The 22,597-nt window shown below is 43.7% G+C and overlaps 3 non-coding genes across 3 annotated transcripts; 1 reads left to right on the forward strand and 2 right to left on the reverse strand.

Annotated features, from left to right (window-relative positions):
• The first annotated feature begins 1,327 nt into the window (after positions 1-1,327).
• TRNAC-GCA (transfer RNA cysteine (anticodon GCA)) lies at positions 1,328-1,399 on the forward strand. Its single transcript has one exon. It is a non-coding gene; the product is annotated as a tRNA-Cys (tRNA).
• A 1,530-nt stretch (positions 1,400-2,929) lies between these two features.
• TRNAC-GCA (transfer RNA cysteine (anticodon GCA)) lies at positions 2,930-3,001 on the reverse strand. Its single transcript has one exon. It is a non-coding gene; the product is annotated as a tRNA-Cys (tRNA).
• Positions 3,002-10,284: 7,283 nt separating this feature from the next.
• On the reverse strand, positions 10,285-10,356 carry TRNAC-GCA (transfer RNA cysteine (anticodon GCA)). The gene has a single exon. It is a non-coding gene; the product is annotated as a tRNA-Cys (tRNA).
• Between the last annotated feature and the right edge of the window lie 12,241 nt (positions 10,357-22,597).

A 22,597-nucleotide genomic window follows, 5' to 3' on the forward strand; every position in this document is an offset into this window, starting at 1 on the left:
AAAAAGAAAGAAAGAAAGAAAGAAAGAAAGAAAGAAAGAAAGAAAGAAAGAAAGAAAGAAAGAAAGAAAATTGTAACATCTTTCATGATCTCTGTACGATTTTCGAGGAAGAGGTAAGGGTTGACAGTCTACCAACCAAAGTGTGGTAATAACAGTATGATACTTTTCTTTCTCACCCAGGCGGCCTTACCTGCTATGCTGAACAGGGGCCTTGTGGGGGATGGGAGGATTGAAAGGGATAGACAAGGAAGAGGGAAGAAAGCGGCCGTGGCCATCCCAGTTTGCCTGGAGGTGAAGAGAGAAACCACAGCAAACCGCGTCGAGGATGGCTGAGGAGGGAATCGAACCTCCCTCTACTCAGTTGACCTCCTGATGCTGAGTAGACCCCGATCCAGTGCTCGTCCCACGTTTCAAATTTCACGGCACAGCCGGGAGTCGAACCCGGGCCTCCAGATATGGCAGCAAATCACGCTAACTACTACACCACAGGGGCGGACTAGATTTTGATTCCATGCTGTAAGTAAAACTTTCCTCTAAGGAACAATAATTACACACGTGCTGCAATGAAATGGAAGTACGGTGTGATTATACAGTACATCTAAAATCTTTTAGAATTCGCCTACGTACTAACAATTAACAGAGAGTAAATATATTGCCACACTGACGAATGCGCGTGGAAAGGGGCGAATTATCCCCCGGTACACATGGCCTTGGACACAATATACCCCAGCAACCCTTCCTCAAAGCACGTACAACACCCTGCTGCGCCCAGTCTCCACAATTAGCTGTGGCGCTGTACGAATCTGTTAGTCGAGAACGATATTGTTTGCGCATTTCCGCTAAGGAAAGAATGTCCGCCTCTGTGGTGTACTGTAGTGATTACTGTGATTACCTGCCACCTCTGGAGGCCCGGGTTCGATTCCCGGCTCTGCCACGAAATTTGAAAATTGGCACTATTGTTGGAACGGAGTGCACTCAGCCTCGGGAGGTCAACGGAATAGAGGTGGGTTCTACTCCCACCTCAGCCATCCTCGAAGTTGGTTTCGGACATTTCCCAATATTGTCCTGCAAATCAAATGCCGGTATGGTACATAAGTTAAGGCCAGGAACGCTTCCTGCCCTCTTCCTTCTCTTATATATTTCTATCCCGCCACAAGACCGCTGTCAAACATAGCAGGTGAGTCTGCGTGGGTAAGGTAATTGTCCTCCTTAGTCCTGCATTAAGTATTCAGTCAGTGAACATACAGAATATTCAGTAAAGAGACGAGGATAACTTTCCTCGATTGTTGTGTCCGTAAATCGGTTAGACTTCTATAACGCGGGATGTGGGGGCATAGCTCAGTGGTAGAGCATTCGACTGCAGATCGAGTGGTCCCCGGTTCAAACCCGGGTGCTCCCTAACGTTTTTGTCCCCTGCTGCTGTGGTAACTAAACACGAGAATACCCGCTGTACGTTAGTGATTAATCGAACAAGGGATGGGGAAAATGATTTAAATACGGATATATATTTATATTACAAAGTACTGAAACCAATTTTCGATAATGGATATCATCATCATCATCATCTGTTCACCCTCCAGGGTCGGTTTTTCCCTCGGACACAGCGAGGGATCCCACCTCTACCGCTCAAGGGCAGTGTCCTGGGGCTTCAGACTCTTGGTCGGGGATACAACTGGGGAGAATGGCCAGTACCTCGCCCAGACGGCCTCACCTGCTATGCTGAACAGGGGCCTTGTTACGGGATGGGAAGATTGGAAGGGATAGGCAAGGAAGAGGGAAGGAAGCTGCCTTGGCCTTATGTTAGGTACCATCCCGGCATTCGCCTGGAGGAGAAGTGGGAAACCACGGAAAACACACCTTAAAAGCCCAATAGTTATTAGCGAACTGCTGAACGCAGTTGTTGCACTTGCACAGAGATGGAATGTGCTGACATTTGCACGGAACACCAAACATTTCAGGAAATTACTAAGCGTAGGTAGTTCTGAATAACATTTGCACGGAGGCCACAGGAGAGTTCGAATACAGAAACAAGGGAGGAAAGATTCACTTGGTAAAATGTTAGATAGAAGCCTTTAGAATTCTTTGCTACACTTGATACCTGGTGACTACTACAGTAGTGTTCCAACTGGTGGTAGTTGTTCTGTAGCTATGGATCCACCAAGGGGAAGCCTTTGTTGATTTACAATGGTCATCAGACCCAGCTCAATAGATGCAGTCGCCAAAGTGTGGCCAGTATCCAGAATTCTGGAGATTGTGTGTTCGAACCCCACTGTCGCCAGCCCTGAAGATAGTTTTCCGTGGTTTGCCATCTTCACACCATTTTTACTCCACTGTTAGCCCCTTCCTGTCCCACCGTCGCCATAAGACCTGTCTGTGTATGTGCGACGAAAGCAACTTCTAAAAATAAAATGGACATCAGCACATTGTGGACTATACTAATGAAGTTCAACTGACTTCTTGGCAATGCGTACATTTCAAGAAAAGAAAATGTAAAGGAATAATAACAAGATAATTAATATAGTTTAGGCGAGGCAAGTCGTGTTTGAATTCCGGATGAAGCGGTGAATTGTCTGAGCAGATGTATATTAATTTAAAAAAACGTGCTAGGGTAACAGAAAATAAAACTTCAACAATATCATACCAAGGAGGTAGGCCAGCTCTTCAGTGGAGGCTATGTGAAATACTGCACGTGTCTATTAATTCCGGATGATATGAAAATCCAGGCTCTGTTCAAGCGTCACTCCCTGCAAGTGTTCCAATCCCCTGCTGAGTCAGCTGTCAAGGCTTGTTATAACCCCCCTTCTTGACACAAGCGTCATGGCACTCGCTTGGGGATTCACGCGGCCTGTGAGCAGAAGAGCGAAGTCTCAAATTATACTCCCTGTGTATTACCACGTGTTAGGAGATGATTAATTAAGGACAAAATCTAAGGGGGCACCCTGGTTTGAACCGGGGACCTCTCGATCTGCAGTAGAATGCTCTACCACTGAGCTATACCCCCACCGTGATGTATTGTTCAAGTCTAACTCAACCAGTGTCACGAGCAAAGAAGGAGACTGGTATGTGGACTGATGTACAGTACAGGCGAGGCGGCTGGCTGTCGCATGATGCACATCCGAAGAATTTTTTTTTAAGAGTTTTATATTTTAAGGCACTATGAAAATGGAATTCTTTTTTCTTGTTTTCTTCTTCTTTTTAATCTGCTTACCCTCCAGCGTTGCCGTTTTTCCTCGGGCTCAGCGGCCTTGATGGGGGATGGGAAGAATTATTTTTTCCTATGGGCTTTACGTCGCGCCGACACAGATAGGTCTTATGGCGACGATGGGATAAGAAAGGCCTAGGAATTGGAAGGAAGCGGCCGTGGCCTTAAGTTAGGTACCATGCAGGCATTTGCCTGGAGGAGAAGTGGGAAACCACGGAAACCCACTTCCAGGATGGCTGAGGGGAGAATCGAACCCACCTCTACTCAGTTGACCTCCCGATGCTGAGTGAACCTCGTTCCAGCTCTCGTACCACATTTCAAATTTCGTGGCAGAGCTGGGAATCGATCCTGGGACACCGTAGTCGGCAGCTACACCACAGAGGCGGACTTCTTTCTGTTTTGATATTTAAAATTGCGGTGTGTACAATGAAGCCGCCAGTGAGGCTTTTTCCGTAGTGCGTACAGCGTGGTAATACGTTGAGAGTGGAAGCGGGGATTGGAAATGAGAAGTACAGGGTGAGGTGTGCGGGGCATAAATAGTACAAAAAGTAGGGGGATATAGCGGTCCAGGAGGGGGGAGGCGTATACACCATAAGTGAAAACAAAATCTATAAAACTGTAAGATTTTTCGTGTTCTCTGAGGAATTTTGAGAGAGACGTGAAGGTTGACAGTCCACCAACTTAAGTGTGGGGGAACTAGTTTGATTCTTCTTTCTTCCTTTTTTTGCCGAACCAGACGAATTCTTTAATGAGCATCTGAAGGAAGCCCTGCCACACCTAGGGAAATTATGGACAGCCCTATTCAACAAGTGCTTACAAATAGGCAAAGTACCGAGCAACTGGAGGGTCGCAACGCTGAAACTCTTGTTTAAAGGTAAAGGTAGCCCCGACCACCCGGACTCCTACAGAGGAATAGCGTTGGGGTACGCACTGTTCAATATATTCACTAGAATCCTATCTGCAGATTAGAAAAGCAAATAATCGGACAAATACCGGATGAGCAATTTGGATTTAGGAGAGGCAAATCGACACTTCATGCAATAAGTAACTTAATGGGTGATTGAAAGGAAGCACTTAGGCATCACAGAGAGAACTTCACGTCATATTCATCGACTATAAGAAGGCCTTCGACCTACTGGACCGCCAGATAATCATCGATACGCTTAAACATAGGATCGGGGAAGACAACTATCTAACGCTCATCACGGACAATATATTACAACTAAACGAGCTCATCATCAAAGACAACATCCAAACCTCGACCCCGATACGACAGACCAATGGAATTCTGCAGGGGAACCCAGCCAGTCCCCTACTGTTCAATCTTACAAAATCAGACGTTATCGATTGCTTCGGAACCTAAAGGAACAGGTCACATTCTATGCGTACGCAGACGACATGGCACTAGGCTCATCAAACCTCGAGGTACTACAGGAATGTATGCATCGCCTAACATTATGGGCAGAGAAGAATAAGCTAGAGATCAATGAACAAAGGACAGTCCGTAGGTTATTTAGGAAGAGAGGGAAAATAACGGCCAAATGCCAACTGTTCTTCACTCCAAACCAGGAACCAATCAAAATAGCAAAGTAATTTAACTATCTCGCAATGACATTACAGACCACTGCAACGACCTACACTAAGCACATCAGGAATAGAGCAACTGCAGCCATAATGGCCATCAGTGCTGCGCAGACTCTCTGTACCCACTGCCAGAAAGACCTCCAACACCAATATAATGCCCATAGTGACTTATTCTTCTTCGTAATATGTTTTCCCTCCAGGGTCGGTTTTTCCCTCGGACTTAGCGAGGGATCCCACCTCTACCACCTCAAAAGCAGTGTCCTGGAGCTTCAGACTTTGGGTCGGGGGATACAACTGGGGAGAATAACCAGTACCTCGAGCAGGTGGCCTCACCTGCTATGCTGAACAGGGACCTTGTGGATGGATGGGAAGATTGAATGGGACAGGGAAGGAAGAGGGAAGGAAGCGACCGTGGCCTTGAGTTAGGTAGGCTACCATCCCGGCATTTGCCTGGAGGAGAAGTGGGAAACCACGGAAAACCACTTCGAGGTTGGCTAAGGTGGGAATCGAACCCACCTCTACTCAGTTGACCTCCCGAGGCTGAGTGGACCCCGTTCCAGCCCCCATTACACTTTTCAAATTTCATGGCAGAGCCGGGAATCGAAGTCGGACCTCCGGGGTTGGCAGTTAATCACGCTAACCACTACACCACAGAAGCGGACCCCATAGTGGCTTATCGACTAGAATTAATATGGACACATCTCACCAAATCAAATCACAAAGACATCGCGCTGATCAAAGCAACATATCTTAGGAGACTATTATGTGTATCGTAATTCACTCCCTCTAAAGCAGGGCCTCTCAAACGCCCAAAATCTCACGCGAGTAAACAGGGGCGCAGAGTTCCTGTGCACAGCGCATCGGTTCAAATCGGCTCGGCTCGGACCAACGCTTCGTCGCTGGGCTACTCGGCTGAGTTCGGCTCAACTCGGCCCAACTCAGCTCGGATTTGGAGCGCTACGGAGCAAGTGAGGAAGAGGGAGACAGAGGGAGCGAGTGAGACAGGCGTGGGGAAAGAGAGAGACAGCGCTATTGCTCCTAATCGAGGAGTGGGGGTCTGCACTCTGGTCAACCAAGCGAAGTCGTCTTTTGCACCGTGCACAGGGCAAGCACCAGGCGCATGCACAGTGAGAGGCTAACATACGAGCATGTTGAAGAAGCTTTCTTCATAGAACAATTAAGACAGAAAATGCCCCTACCACCCACAAAGGCATATCAGAAACTCTTAGAAGAACTTCGAACAAGAAAAAATGAGACATGGCTGGAATTCTACTCGACCGAAACAATGACGTCTACAGACTGGAAAGGTGCGGACTACGATCTGCGCCACACGCTGACGCGATTCGCAGTGCACAGGTCCCACCATCGCGTATGCAAGAAAAAGTGTTTCCACACTCCGGACGAAGTATGGTGTGTGTGTGTGTGTGTGTGTGTGTGTGTGTGTGTGTGTGTGTGTGTGTGAACAGTGTGATCGGTATCGTGCGCTATGGTATATCCCTAACACAACTTTGTAGCGACTAAATGGCTGTATGTGGAACATTTATGCACGTTGTGCGCTTTTCTTTTATTATTATTAATTTATTTGTTGTTAATTTGTTTTGGTGATTTCTCAGTGCATGGGTCTGGATGGGTAAGTTACTATGGAATACCTATTAAAGGCCACACCAAACTCCACCTTCAAGTTGTCCTCTAAGGACATAGACACAGGGGTAAAATACCCAACCTACTGAGGCCTATTAAGTGAGAAAAAGGTTAATTACATGACCTCTAAAATAACCACTTGAGAGGAGGCGATCTGCACTCCTAATACACTTGTTTAAAACCCTAATCTGGCACTAGGCCGCTAATGCAAGGGCTAATCCCATACTAAAGAGGTGACTTAAGAAAGAAACAATTTACATTACTGTTACGGAAGAATCGGTTGAGAAAAATAAGTTCACCTCAGAACAATATGAGTGGGAGCTCGAGAGGGTTAAGCACTCTCTATCCCAATATGTAGTTTAAAAGATAGAATAAATACAAAGTGTCTTTACATTTTAGGGAAGTTACATGGTGGAAACGCTTCGGACCCGCCCCGAGAGTTAAACTGCTGAGCTAGCAAGAAAAAGAAGTTATTATATGGCCATTACTTGTTGTTGAACTGTTGCCCGAAGAAAGAGGCGCTACCCGCCCCCTGCTATGTACTTTACACACTGAAAGATGGTACTGAAGTGGCCCGGAGACCCTAAAATCAGCAGTTTATATACTCTCGCGGAAAGTTCGAGGCGTTTGGGGAATGAGAACACCCTCCCACAAAAACTTTATTGGCTAGGGTTAAGCAATATATCCCCTCTGGGGAAGATACACCTGATTGGTTATAAATTAATTAAAGAAATTCGGGATTGGCTAAATTCAAAACAAGGGGAAAGAAAGGGTTATACAGCCAACTTAAACAATAACAGAAAGAAATTTAACAAGAAACAAACTTTTGAAATAAAAATTTCTCCAAAAAACAGTTCTTTCACTTCGCACTAGGGTGCACTATTGTAGTTCTTCAGTAGTGTCCTCTAGAAGAGAAAGTTCACACTTCTTACTACAGGTAAAACAAAAATACATCGAAAACGACCCAGTTCAGAAACTTCAAAATTTCCAAGTAGTGACATCTTCTGAGAAACTTGAAAATTAACACCTTAAATAAAGTTCAGACTTTCTCCAGCAGAGGAGTTTCGACTGGTGCAAAATTTTAAATTAGCGGTGTGGAGGTGTACCGCCCGGTACAATAATAATAATAATAATAATAATAATAATAATAATAATAATAATAATAATAATCCAAGTAAATCATGTCTTAATTGATTAAGTGCCAAACTAGACCGGAATTGTAAAAGGGGTAATGCGTTAAACGTAATAATAGTCGACTGCCACGTATCAATTGAAATTAAAATATAAATTTTCAAAAAAATTTAATAATAATAATAATAATAATAATAATAATATTCCAAGTAAATCATAAATCAATTGCATAGGGCCAATCGAACAAGGGATGGGGAAAATGATTTAAATACGGATGTATATTTATATTACAAAGTACTGAAACCAATTTTCGATAATGGATATCATCATCATCATCATCATCTGTTTACCCTCCAGGGTCGGTTTTTCCCTCGGACACAGCGAGGGATCCCACCTCTACCGCTCAAGGGCAGTGTCCTGGGGCTTCAGACTCTTGGTCGGGGATACAACTGGGGAGAATGGCCAGTACCTCGCCCAGACGGCCTCACCTGCTATGCTGAACAGGGGCCTTGTTACGGGATGGGAAGATTGGAAGGGATAGGCAAGGAAGAGGGAAGGAAGCTGCCTTGGCCTTATGTTAGGTACCATCCTGGCATTCGCCTGGAGAAGTGAGAAATCACGGAAAACACACCTTAAAAGCCCAATAGTTATTAGCGAACTGCTGAACGCCGTTGTTGCACTTGCACAGAGATGGAATGTGCTGACATTTGCACGGAACACCAAACATTTCAGGAAATTACTAAGCGTAGGTAGTTCTGAATAACATTTGCACGGAGGCCCCAGGAGAGTTCGAAGACAGAAACAAGGGAGGAAAGGTTCACTTGGTAAAATGTTAGATAGAAGCCTTTAGAATTCTTTGCTACACTTGATACCTGGTGACTACTACAGTAGTGTTCCAACTGGTGGTAGTTGTTCTGTAGCTATAGATCCACCAAGGGGTAGCCTTTGTTGATTTATAATGGTCATCAGACCCAGCTCAATAGATGCAGTCGCCTAAGTGTGGCCAGTATCCAGGATTCTGGAGATTGTGTGTTCGAACCCCACTGTCGCCAGCCCTGAAGATGGTTTTCCGTGGTTTGCCATCTTCACACCATTTTTACTCCACTCCTAGCCCCTTCCTGTCCCATCGTCGCCATAAGACCTGTCTGTGTATGTGCGATGAAAGCAATTTCCAAAAATAAAATGGACATCAGTACATTGTGGACTATACTAATTAAGTTCAACTGACTTCTTGGCGATGCGTACATTTCAAGAAAAGAAAATGTAAACGAATAATAACAAGATAATTAATATAGTTCAGGCGAGGCAAGTCGTGTTTGCAATTGGGATGAAGCGGTGAATTGTCTGAGAAGAAGTGTATTAATTTAACAAACGTGCTAGGGTAACAGAAAATATAATTTCAACAATGTATGCCAAAGAGGTAGGCCAGCTCTTCAGTCGAGGCTATGTGAAATACTGCACGTGTCTATTAATTCCAGATAATATGAAAATCCAGGCTCTGTTCAAGCGTCACTCCCTGTAAAGGTAATCGCCCACTACACCGCGCCGCGCCGCGCCCCGCAGCCGAGAAGAAATTTCCGTGGTCTGCTTCTTGTGAAATGAAATTGCTTAACGCCCACTGCAGGGAGCCGCGCCGCGCCGCGCGGAACAAGCTTGTGGAATTTCCGCACCAGAAGCCCCCAGGTTTCTGGAACGGAACTTTTTCCTTTGGGCGCGCTTGTATGGGCGATGGTAGAAGGAAGGAATAACGGAAAGAATGTGGTTTCGTGGCGTTTCGGCAGTCTTCGCGAGTCCTCGACTAGTGCCAGCACGCTCGTACCTTCACGCGGTTAGTGGTATTGTGCACTGTACGCCTTTCTCGGCGAAAGGTGATATTATTTTCTCGCTCTACACACGGCTTTTTTATTTGCTAGTTGCTTCACGTCGCACCGACACAGATAGGTCTTATGGCGACGATGGGACAGGAAAGGGCTAGGAGTGGGAAGGAAGCAGCCGTGGCCTTAATTAAGGTACAGCCCCAGCATTTGCCTGGTGTGAAAATGGGAAACCACGGAAAACCATTTTCAGGGCTGCCGACAGTGGGGTTCGAACCCACTATCTCCCGAACACTAGATACTGGCCGCACTTAAGCGACTGCAGCTGTCGAACTCGGTACACACGGCTTAACTAGGTTCAATAGTTCATAGAATTTTTCTTGGGACATACGAAAGCAGTGGGAAAATTTACTTCGGTCCTTTAGTAGATCAGGAAATAAATGGTGAAACTCTCCGTACGTTTCCCTTTTCTCATAAATGTTGTTGACCCAAACTTTTCTTTCGCGTTTTTCTTCTTCCTCATTTGCAAATATCGCAACCGCAAATAATATGTCCTCCTCGGAATTGGAACTCATATTTCTGTGTGAGCTGCATTTCCCCAACTGGAGAGAGGCGGCGCGGTGAGGTGTGTTGTATGGGCGAAGTCTCGGAAAATCGCCCGTGCAATGTTCCACAAGCTTGTTCCGCGCGGCGCGGCGCGGCGCGGCGCGGTTCCCTACAGTGGGCGATTACCTTAAGTGTTCCAATACCCTGCTGAGTCAGCTGTCAAGACTTTTCACGCCAAGCTTGACACAAGCCCTATGGCGCTCGCTTGGGGATTCACGCGGCCTGTGAGCACAAGAACGAAGTCTTAATTTATACTCCCTGTTTATTACCACGAGTTAGGAGATCATTAACCAGCGACAAAATCTAAGGGGGCTCCCGGGTTTGAACCGGGAACCTCTCGATCTGCAGTCGAATGCTCTACCACTGAGCTATACCCCCACTGCGACGTCCTGTTCAAGTGTAACTCAACCAGTGTCACGAGTAAAGAAGGAGACTGATATGTGGACTGATGTACAGTACAGGCGAGGCGGCTGGCTGTCGCATGATGCACATCTGAAGAAATTTTTTAAAGAGTTTTATATTTTAAGGCACTATGAAAATGGAATTCTTTTTTCTTGATTTCTTCTTCTTTTTAATCTGCTTACCCTCCAGCGTTCCCGTTGTTCCTCGGACTCAGCGGCCTTGGTGGGGGATGGGAAGATTGGAAAGGTTAGAGCAGGAGGAGGGAAGGAAGCGGCCGTGGCCTTAAGTTAGGTACCATGCAGGCATTTGTCTGGAGGAGAAGTGGGAAACCACGGAAAACCACTTCCAGGATGGCTGAGGCGAGAATCGAACCCACCTCTACTCAGTTGACCTCCCGATGCTGAGTGGACCCCGTTCCAGGTCTCGTACCACATTTCAAATTTCGTGGCAGAGCTGGGAATCGATCCCGGGCCACCGGGGTCGGCAGCTACACCACAGAGGCGGAGTTCTTTCTGTTTTGTTATTTAAAATTGCGGCGCGTACAATGAAGCCACCAGTGCCGTAGTGCGTACAGCGTGGTAATACACTGAGAGTAGAAGTGGGGTTTGGAAATAAGAAGTACAGGGTGAGGGGTGCGGGGCATAAATAGTACAAAAAGTAGGGGGATATAGCGGTCTTGGAGGGGGGAGGCGTATACATCGTAAGTGAAAACAAAATCTATAAAACTGTAAGATTTATCATGGTCTCTGAGGAATTTTGAGAGAGACGTGAAGGTTGACAGTCTACCAACTTAAGTGTGGGGGAACTAGTTTGATTCTTCTTTCTTCCTTTTTTTGCCGAACCAGATGAAATCTTTAATAAGCATTTGAAGGAAGCCCTGCCACACCTAGGGAAATTATGGACAGCCCTATTCAACAAGTGCTTAGAAATAGGCAAAGTACCGAGCAACTGGAGAGTCGCAACGCTGAAACTCTTGTTTAAAGGTAAAAGTAGCCCCGACCACCCGGACTCCTACAGAGGAATTGCGTTGGGGAACGCACTGTTCAAGGTATTCACTAGAATCCTATCTGCAGATTAGAAAAGGAAACAATCGGACAAATACCGGAAGAGCAATTTGGATTTAGGAGAGGCAGATCGTCACTTCATGCAATAAGTAATTTAATGGGTTTTTGAAAGGAAGCACTTAGGCATCACAGAGGGAACTTCACGTCATATTCATCGACTATAAGAAGCCCTTCGACCTAATGGACCGGCAGATAATCATCGATAAGCTTAAACATTGGATCGGGGAAGACAACTATCTAACGATCATCATGGACAATATATTACAACTAAACGAGCTCATCATCAAAGACAACATCCAAACCTCGACCCCGATACGACAGACCAATGGAATTCTGCAGGGGAACCCAGCCAGTCCCCTACTGTTCAATCTTACAAAATCAGACGTTATCGATTGCTTCGGAACCTAAAGGATCAGGTCACTTTCTATGCGTACGCAGACGACATGGCACTAGGCTCATCAAACCTCGAGGTACTACAGGAATGTATGCATCGCCTAACATTATGGGCAGAGAAGAATAAGCTAGAGATCAATGAACAAAGGACAGTCCGTAGGATATTTAGGAAGAGAGGGAAAATAACGGCCAAATGCCAACTGTTCTTCACTCCAAACCAGGAACCAATCAAAATAGCAAAGGAATTTAACTATCTCGCAATGACATTACAGACCACTGCAACGACCTACACTAAGCACATCAGGAATAGAGCAACTGCAGCCATAATGGCCATCAGTGCTGCGCAGACTCTCTGTACCCACTGCCATAAAGACCTTCAACACCAATATAATGCCCATAGTGACTTATTCTTCTTCTTAATATGTTTACCCTCCAGGGTCGGCTTTTCCCTCGGACTCAGCGAGGGATCCCACCTCCTGGAGCTTCAGACTTTGGGTCGGTGGATACAGCTGGGGAAAATAACCAGTACCTCGCCCAGGTGGCCTCACCTGCTATACTGAACAGGGACCTTGTGGATGGATGGGAAGATTGAATGGGACAGGGAAGGAAGAGGGAAGGAAGCGACCGTGGCCTTGAGTTAGGTAGGCTGCTATCCCGGCATTTGCCTGGAGGAGAAGTGGGAAACCACGGAAAACCACTTCGAGGTTGGCTAAGGTGGGAATCGAAATCACCTCTACTCAGTTGTCCTCCCGAGGCTGAGTGGACCCCGTTCCAGCCCCCGTACCACTTTTCAAATTTCGTGGCAGAGCCGGGAATCAAAGCCGGACCTCCGGGGGTGGCAGCTAATCACGCTAACCACTACATCACAGAGGCGGACCCCATACTGACTTATCGACTAGAATTAATATGGACACATCTCACCACATCAAATCACAAAGACATCGCGCTGATCAAAGCAACATATCTTAGGAGACTATTATGTGTATCGTAATTCACTCCCTCTAAAGCAGGGCCTCTCAAACGCCCAAAATCTCACGCGTGTAAACAGCGGCGCAGAGTTCCTGTGCATAGTGCATCGGTTCTAGAGGTGGGGACGGAGCGAGTAATACCGATGAGTAATCCGGTTGTAGCGGTAGAGCGCACCACCGATCCCCTCCGCTTACAACTGCGAGTACTCGCGGAGGACCTGAGCACAGTGTAGCGCACAACACACGTACGAAGGTACCTGTATTCAATCTGTGTGTTTCGAATGTACGTATATATTTCCTACGCTTGTTATGTTTTGTAGATAATGTAAAGTCTGTTATATTAGATAATGTAAAGTCTGTTATATTATATTTGTGGTGTTAGTGTGATATTTAAACATATTCGTAGACAGTAGTTATATTTTTAGAACATTTAAAGGAATTTAAAGACATTTTTACAGAACGTTGTTCCACAAATGCCACAAAAACCGTCGGATGCCTGGCAGTTTTTTGACACCACTGATAAGAGGAAACACGCAAAATGCAAATTTTGTGGCCGCACATACGCGACGGGTGGTGGCACATCAAATATAATATAATATAATATAATATAATATAATATAATATAATATAATATAATATAATATAATATAATATAATATAATATAATATAATATAATATAATATAATATAATATAATATAATATAATATAATATAATATAATATAATATAATATAATATAATATAATATAATATAATATAATATAATAACTGTATTTATAGAAGCAATCTACTGATAGCTGTTTGGACGTGTAGTAGTATGTTGTCAGATATGTTTTGTAATCACATTTGCAAAGAAGGACATTCCAGTCAACGTTCATTTACGTAATTACTTTTGTCATCCTGTAGATGAAATTACGTCAGTGTTTTTCATTATATTCTGATAAGATTCTTTATATTCAGGTTATTCTTCTCATTAACAGTGTACCGTATCACATGAACTTACGAAATAATTGTTAATACATTACTTTTCTGTTAACTTCCAATCCCCTTCTATACAAACCCTTTCGGTAGGTATGTGCCATACTTTGTTTCACTATTCGAATGATTTAACTATACGAGTTACTAACATTTATTCCACATCCTACATCCTACTCCCTAGCAGTTACGTATATAACAATTATAGTGAATATATATGCAGTTATTTACAGTTGTTACGTTGTGAGAGAAGGGTATTAATAGGGGGATGCAATACCTTCGCAGTGCCATACCTATAACGTGTTTAAACGTCCCGCTTCAGGACATTCACTCGGTAGTTCACTCGGTACTACCGGGTGATGACGTCACAACAACTGCTCCGCTCCGCTCCGTCCCCAGCACTAATCGGTTCCAATCGGCTCAGCTCGGACCAACGCTTCGTCTCTGGGCTACTCGGCTAAGTTCGGCTCAACTCGGCCCAACTCAGCTCGGATTTGGAGCGCTATGGAGCAAGTGAGGAAAAGGGAGACAGAGGGAGCGAGTGAGACAGGCGTGGGCAAAGAGGGAGACAGCGCTATTGCTCCTAATCGAGGAGTGGGGGTCTGCACTCTGGTCAACCCAGCGAAGTCGTCTTTCGCACCGTGCACAGTGCAAGCACCAGACGCATGCACCGTGAGAGGCCCTGCTTTAGCTATCATACGAGCATGTTGAAGAAGCTTTCTTCATAGAACAATTACGACAGAAAATGCCCCTACCACCCACAAAGGCATATCAGGAACTCTTAGAAGAACTTCAGAACAAGAAATAAAAGAGACATGGCTGGAATTCTACTCGACCGAAACAATGAATTCTACAGACTGGAAAGGTGCGGTCTACGATTTGCGCCACACGCTGATGCGATTCGCAGTGCACGGGTCCCACCATCGCGTATACAAGAAAAAGTGTTTCCACACTCCGGACGAAGTATGGTGTGTGTGTGTGTGTGTGAGTGTGTGTGTGTGTGTGTGTGTGAACAGTGTGATCGGTATCGTGCGCTATGGTATATCCCTAACACAACTTTGTAGCGACTAAATGGCTGTATGTAGAACATTTATGCACGTTGTGCGCTTTTCTCTTATTATTATTATTATTATTATTATTATTATTATTATTATTATTATTATTATTATTATTATTATTATTATTATTATTATTATTATTATTATTATTATTGTTACCGTGTTTTTGTGGTAGTTATGCATGAAAGAAGGTGCTGGGTGGTGAATAGGTCTCAAGCTACTAAAGTGAAATTAATTTTAAAATTTAACAAGGTTATATTTTCTTTTCAAAATTAGGTAACAACAAATAGAACAGGTACTTAGTAGCCGAAACACGATTGAAAAATACATTTACATAGGTACCCCATTTGGGGCTTCAAAAGTCAGAAACATAATTCTTGAGCAATAAGCCCAACCTTACAATGAACACCATACAACAAAGGGGCCGAAAACCCCCAAACATGCCAGAAACATTTGCTTCCAATTACACCCCAAAAGCCTCCTTGAGGCAGAAACACAATTTTCAAGAAAGGGCAACTTCCCCCAAAATACAAGCCTATCATAGGCCACTCCGAACTCCACTTTTAAGCTGTCCTCAAAGGACATATACACAGGGGTAAAATACCCAACCTACTGAGGTCTGTTAAATGACAAGAAGGTTAATACATGACCTCTAAAATGCAATTTGAGAGGAGGCGAACTTGCACTCCTAATACACTTGCTTAAGACCTACTTGGCACTAGGCCGTTAATACAAGGGCTAATCCCATACTACAGAGGTGACTTAATAGCAATTTACATTACATTACGGAAGAATTGGTTGAGAAAAATAAGTTCACCTCAAGACGATGTGAGTGGGAGCTCGAGAGGGTTAAGCACTCTCTATCCCGATATGTCGTTTTAAAATAGAATATATGAAAAGAGTAGTTACATTTTAGGAAAAGGTTACATGGTTGAACGCTTAGAACCCGCCCCGAAAGTTAAACTGCTGAGCTAGCAAAGAAAGAAGTTATCAATCGGCCATTACCTTGTTGTTGACCGCTGCCGAAGAAAGAGGCGCTTCCCGCCCCCTGCTATGTACTTAACACACTGAAAGATGGAACAGAAGTGGCCCGGAGACCCGAAAATCAGCAGTTTATATCCTCTCGCGGAAGGTTCTAGGCGTTAGGGGAAAGAAAACACCCTCCCACAAACTCTTTATTGGGTAGGACCCCGCAACAGATTCAAGTTGGGGGAAGATACACCAGATTGGTCAGAAATTAATAGAAGAAATTCGGGATTGGATACATTCATAACAAGGGGAAGAAAGGGGTAAATATTGCCAACTTAAACAATGACAGAAAGAAATTTAACAAAGAACAAACTCTTGAAATTAAATTTTCTCCAAAAAAAAAAGTTCTTTGACTCCGCACTAGGTTGCACTATTGTAGATCTTCAGTAGTGTCCTCTAGAAGAGAAAGTTCACACTTCTTACTTCAAGCGAAACAAAAACACATCAAAAGTGACACAGTTCTAAAACTCCAAAATTTACAGGTAGTGACATCTTCTGAGAAAGTAGAGAATTAATAGCGTAGATAAAGTTCAGACTTCCTCCAGCAGAGGAGTTTCAACTGGCGCACATTTTAAATTAGCGGAGTGGAGGTGTACCGCCCGGTACAATTATTATTATTATTATTATTATTATTATTATTATTATTATTATTATTATTATTATTATTATTATTATTATTATTATTATTATTATTATTAATTTATTTGTTGTTAATTTGTTTTGGTGATTTCTCAGTGCATGGGTCTGCATGGGTAAGTTACTCTGGAATACCTCACCACTCTTGTAAGTAGTGGGCATTTAATATTTTTGATCATGTAAATTTATCTTATTATGCGTCATTTAAATTTTTTCGGGGTGTTTGGTGAGACATTTTGATTGTGTGCCCCTCTCTGTAACGCCGTTGGAGCGCTATTTTGTTGATTTTTCATGACTTGTGCATTGTTGTGGCGCTGTAATTTGAAATTTATTCCTCCTATCTAAATTTCATCTTCCTCTCTTATTACCACTTCTGTTGTTTATTTTCGATTTATAATATTATTTCGTTTTGTGCCTGAGTTTTAACTATAATTGTACTTGTGTGCTTTTTGGATATGGCATTCCTCGCCCTCATTCATTTGGGTTTTTATCTTTTCCTTTTCGTTGCGGGGGTGTTGATTATTTTTGATACCTATTGATTCCGTTAACTGCCCCGTGTTGACCTCATGTACTTGGCAAATCACCTTTTGCTTCCTTTTCTTAATTTACAATTTATTCTTTTTTTTACTAATTAAAATTTATCTAGAACGATTAATATTTGTCTTTCTTTCTCTTTCTTAATCTGTTTACCCTCCAGGGTTGGTTTTTCCATCGGACTCAGCGAGGGGTCCCACCTCTAACGCCTCAAGGGCAGTGTCCTGGAGCTTCAGACTCTGGGTCCGGGGATACAACTGGGGTGGATGACCAGTACCTCACCCAGGTGGTCTCACCTGCTATGCTCAACAGGGGCCTTGCGGAGGGATGGGAAGACTGGAAGGGATGGACGCCGTGGCCTTACATTAGGTACCATCCCGGCATTTGCTTGGAGGAGAAGTAGGAAATCACGGAAAACCACTTCCAGGATTGCTGAGGTGGGAATCGAACCCACCTCTACACAGTTGACCTCCCCGAGGCTGAGTGGACCCCGTTCCAGCCCTCGTACCACTCTCCAAATTTCGTGACAGAGCCGGGAATCAAACCCGACCCTCCGGGGGTGGCAGTTAATCACACTAACCACTACACCACAGAGGCGGACTATAGCTTGTAATTACGTGGGAATTCATCGTGTTTCTAGTGGAGTGATTCAGAATGTTAATTTTTTTCTTGATATTGCATTGTTGTGTTCCCCTCCCTCCGTTTCGCTTGATGGCGTAATTATTTCATTGTTTCGTGAACTTTTATCATTTTTTCTAGCGTGTGGACGCTGTATTTTTCCTTGGTATTGGTTGTTGTTGATACTCAGTGTATGGATGTAAGGATCGCTGTGTTTGGTTCTTGAGTTCACAAATTATATCTTGGATCTTGTGATTTTGATTTAGCCTGTTTACTGATCCTTCAAATGTTATACTTGGTGTTTGTTAATTTTGATCTGTGATTGATTTTCGGGCTCTCTTCTGGTTGTACTAACTCTCTTATTTCATTGTACCGTCTCATTTGGATTATGCTCAATGTTATGTTTTCCCTCCTGTGCTTATCCCTCCACTTTTAATTAGTATAAATCCTTCACGTTTCTTCACTCTAGATTTGAATTTACATAAAGTATTAATAATTTAAAATTAAATTGTGTATGTTGGTGCTCCAATTTAAATTCTCACAAATCGTTAAATCTGTTTAATTATTCTTAATATTACTTGTAACACAAATTTGCTTTCATTTACAAAAGTTATATTCTCACGAAGTAAATTTGACTTCTATATACTATTTCTAAGATTAATTACAACTTTAATATATAAAATATATAGGTGTTTTATTTAGTAATTTTGTACGGCACTATCCTAGGTATCCCGACCCCTTTTTTTGGAGGTGTGGGAGTTTGGCACTCTTCCCTAAATGTCTCCTTGTCTCTGGGTAAGTTTATTTCCGTGTTTGGAACATGTTTTACTATTTTGCTTGTTCACGCTGTCCTTCCCCGCTTCTCGCAACCACTACGACATTTGTTGAGCGTAGCGCCATTGCTGTAATGTGGGGTTATGTTTCAGCCATTAGGCATCATATAACTTTTCTTCGTCTTCTTAATCTGTTTACCCTCCAGGGTTGGTTTTTCCCTCGGACTCAGCGAGGGATCCCACGTCTACCGCCTCAAGGGCAGTGTCCTGGAACGTGAGCCATTGAGTCGGGGGATACAACTGAGGAGAATGACTAGTACTTCGCCCAGGCGGCCTCACCTGCTATGTTGAAGTTGCTTTACGTCGCACCGACACAGACAGGTCTTATGGCGACGGTGGGACAGGAAGGAGTCGGAAGGAAGCGGCCGTGGCCTTAATTAGGTACAGCCCCAGCATTTGTCTAATGTGAAAATGGAAAGCCACGGAAAATCATGTTCAGGGTTGCCGACAGTGGGGTTTGAACCCACTATCTCCCTAATACTGGATACTGGCCGCAATTAAGCGACTGCAGCTATCGAGCTCGGTCTATGCTGAACAGGGGCTGTGGTCGGGGATGGGAAGGTTGGAAGGGATAGACAAGGAAGAAGGAAGGAAGGAAGGAAGGAAGGAAGGAAGGAAGGAAGGAAGGAAGCGGCCGTGGCCTTAAGTTAGGCGGCGTTTGCCTGGAGGAAAAGTGAGAAACTATAGAAAACCACTTTCAGGATTGCTGGGGTGGGAATCGAACCCACTTCTACTCACTTGACCTCCGGAGGCTGAGTGGACCCCGTTCCAGCTCTCGTACCGCTTTTCAAATTTCGTGGCAGAGCCGGGTATCGAACACGGGCCTCCGGGGGTGGCAGTTAATCACACTAACCACTACATCACAGAGGCGGACATATAACTTTTCACCTGGATAGAGACTGTGGACAGAGGTAATTTTACCGCTCAACTTCAACTCTACAGTCCATCAAACACATATACCAGTGATGTAATGTTATTTTCTTAAATAACAGATGACAAAACAGCCCTACAACCGAAGGTTCTCCCTCCATTCCGTCAACATCCACGCGTACCATCCACGGTTTATTTTACTTGGGCCCTTCCAATTTCATTACCACAGGCTTCAGGAGTACCGTCAAACGGGGTGATTTCGGACGGTTTTGAGGTTATTTTCGTCTTAACCTCACGAAGGGAATCTTAAATTGTATTGTTTATCATCCTAATAATGAGGAATATATTCAATTAATGCAATACCCTACTAACGAGAAATATTTGCCAACGCATGTTTTCCTGAAAAAAAAGAAAAGAGTGTCCGAAGTCAACCCGAGCACATGGATTTTAAACCGCTGTCCGAAGTTTCAAAGCGTATTAGGTGATTTCGGACATAAACAGACTTTTATTTCAATTCTTCGTTCTTTTTGCTTTAGTTTTGTGATATTTAAAGTGTTCTGAGGGTGTCCAAAATACGACTAGCTGGTTAAAGTCATTTTAATGATAAATGTAATGTGTTACTGATCAATCTTTTTTTCTGACAAGGTAAATTTAAATTTTTCCAGTCTAAATTGAAATATTAATACTTATAAACTGCACAGAGGTCGTACTGAAAAAACCTTAATAATTTTTCTTGCAAACGATACAAACCTCAGAGAAAAAAAAAGGTCGATACAATGAACGTGTATAGTACGCGAACCTTTTCTTGAGCCCTGAGCTCCATAGTCCTGAATGGGAACTAGGGCTCAAGAAAAGGTTCGCGTACTATAGCTGCCACGGCCTATAAATCTAAAATAGGTTTTCTTTGAAAATGAACATTCCTCTCTTCTCAGCGTGGACTGGAAGTATTTCCGAAATTTGTTCTTTTGATATTGTATCCTCAGCAGGGATGTTAGGGAACACAAACACTTTTCTGCTGTTTTGATATGGGCGCAATATTTGACATCCACATCCCTTGAACGAATATTTCAGGCCAGGCCAAAATACTGCCTGTATGCTCTTTGTTCCTTAACTTGTATTTATAATCTGCAACAAGGAAAGCCTCTTCTTGCAACACCTGAACGTCATTACATTCATAGTGTGCTTCATGGCATTCATTTTCACTACAGCTGCCAGCACTACCACTTGTTTCTGCACTGCTTTCATCTCGGCGGAAGTCACGGCCAAAAATCGACTTCCTAGGAAGAACATTTCATTTGCGGCGGCGGCGGGAAGTAGCAGGTTGTGTTGGGTTGGAGCATGGCAGGAGGGTGACGCGCTTCCTTGAGCATTTCCTTCTTCCTCATTTAGCATTGGTTGTCTTCCCATTTTTTGGATGTACTTTCCGCACTTTATTTTGTAGGGTGGACCAAGGCATTCCTGTACGACAACCTGCCACTTTTAATATCACACTCGGCTTGTTCTAATAATTTTGGTTCGTAATTACACCGCGAAGCAGCTTCTTTCTGCCTCTGATAATTTCTAGGCATTGTCCGAAATCACCCAGATGCTTCCAATTTTCAGTAACATGTGCGTAAAATACTATTTTTCACTAAATCACACCAAAATTCCACAGCAATAGTTTATAAACACTTCAGTCAGTTGATCTCACTGAGAACCATAGTTATAATGCATTCATTCCGGCCGCGACAATCGAAAGTATCCACTTAATGATAATGCATGAACTTTCAAGAATGCCAGTGCACACGGGAAATTTGCCAAAGTATGAAGTCGATTCGTAATAAAAAGAACAGAACACGGGAAACATAACCTCAAGGTCAAATTGAAGCGCGCGCGGAAGTGTAAAGCACCGGCGTCTCGTTGCTATGCGACAAAATACGGCAAATCATGCTGTCCGAAATCACCCCGTTTGACGGTACTTCGGGCTCAACCTCAAAAACATTACCGACCTACTTGCCTACCCATGGCTAGTAGGAAGTGGTATTCCAGTGGTAAATCATCTCACATTATGGTATTCAATTTCGTATCACTAATGTCACACGTTTCAATTTTGTCGTTCGTGAATTATCTTCTAGAGGTAGTTCAGTAAAATGTCGCCCAGATCCACCAACATCATCCCTTCATGCAATCCACTTTCTCCCCCACACGCGAGTTTTACAACATTTTCGTTTTTCGAGATCATTTATCATGTTCTTAACCAACAGTGTTGTAACTATTCAGCAGGTTTCACGAATAACTTCAACGTCACTCGATGTCTCCTAATAATATTGACAGGCTAAAACCATTTCAAAATGGCACTGACGAGACATGCATATAAACCTGGTCTGGCGTGCCAGTAGGACTGGCGAATGAACTGGCGCCAGTGAATCTATGCACGTATAAACCCACCATTGTTCATATAATGCTCGACCAAACAGATTCTCTGTTCCGTAATGTACCTAACCATCGCGATAACAACCTCAAAACACTCCTTAAAAACCCAATAGTTCTTAGCGAACTGCTGAGTGAAGTTGTGGCACTTGCACGGAGATGGAACGTGTTGATATTTGCACGGAACGCCAAACATTTCAGGAAATTACTAAGCGTGGGTAGTTCGAAATAACAATTGTACCGAGGCCCAAGGAGAGTTCGAATTGAGAAACAGGGGAGGGGATGTCCCAGCCGGTATACAGGTAGAATCCATTGCTTCAGTTGATACCTGGTGACACGTACAGTAGTGTTCCGTCTTGAACTGGTGGTAGTTGTTCCGCAGCTATGGAGACCACCAAGGGGAAGCCTTTGTTGATTTTCAATGCTCGACACGTACAGTCGCTTAAGTGCTGCCATTATCCAGTATTGGGGATATAGTGGGTACGAACCCCAACCCTGAGGATGGTTTTCCTTGGTTTCCCATTTTCACACCAGGCAAATGCTGGGGGCTGTACCTTAATTAAGGCCACGCTCACTTCCTTCCCACTCCTAGTCCCTTCCTGTCCTGTCCCATCGTCGCCATAAGACCTGTCTGTGTCGGTGCGACGTAAAGCAACTTCTAAAATTAAAACGGTCTTCAGTACATTGTGGACTATACTAATGAAGTTCAACCGACTTATTGGCGATGCGTACATTTCAAGAAAAGAAAATGTAAAGGAAGAATAACAAGAAAAATGAATATAGGTTTAGGCAAAGTCTTAAATTATACTCCCTGTGTATTACCATGTGT

The sequence above is a fragment of the Anabrus simplex genome, chromosome 8 (assembly GCF_040414725.1).
Source record: "Anabrus simplex isolate iqAnaSimp1 chromosome 8, ASM4041472v1, whole genome shotgun sequence".
NCBI classification, from domain to species: domain Eukaryota; kingdom Metazoa; phylum Arthropoda; class Insecta; order Orthoptera; family Tettigoniidae; genus Anabrus; species Anabrus simplex.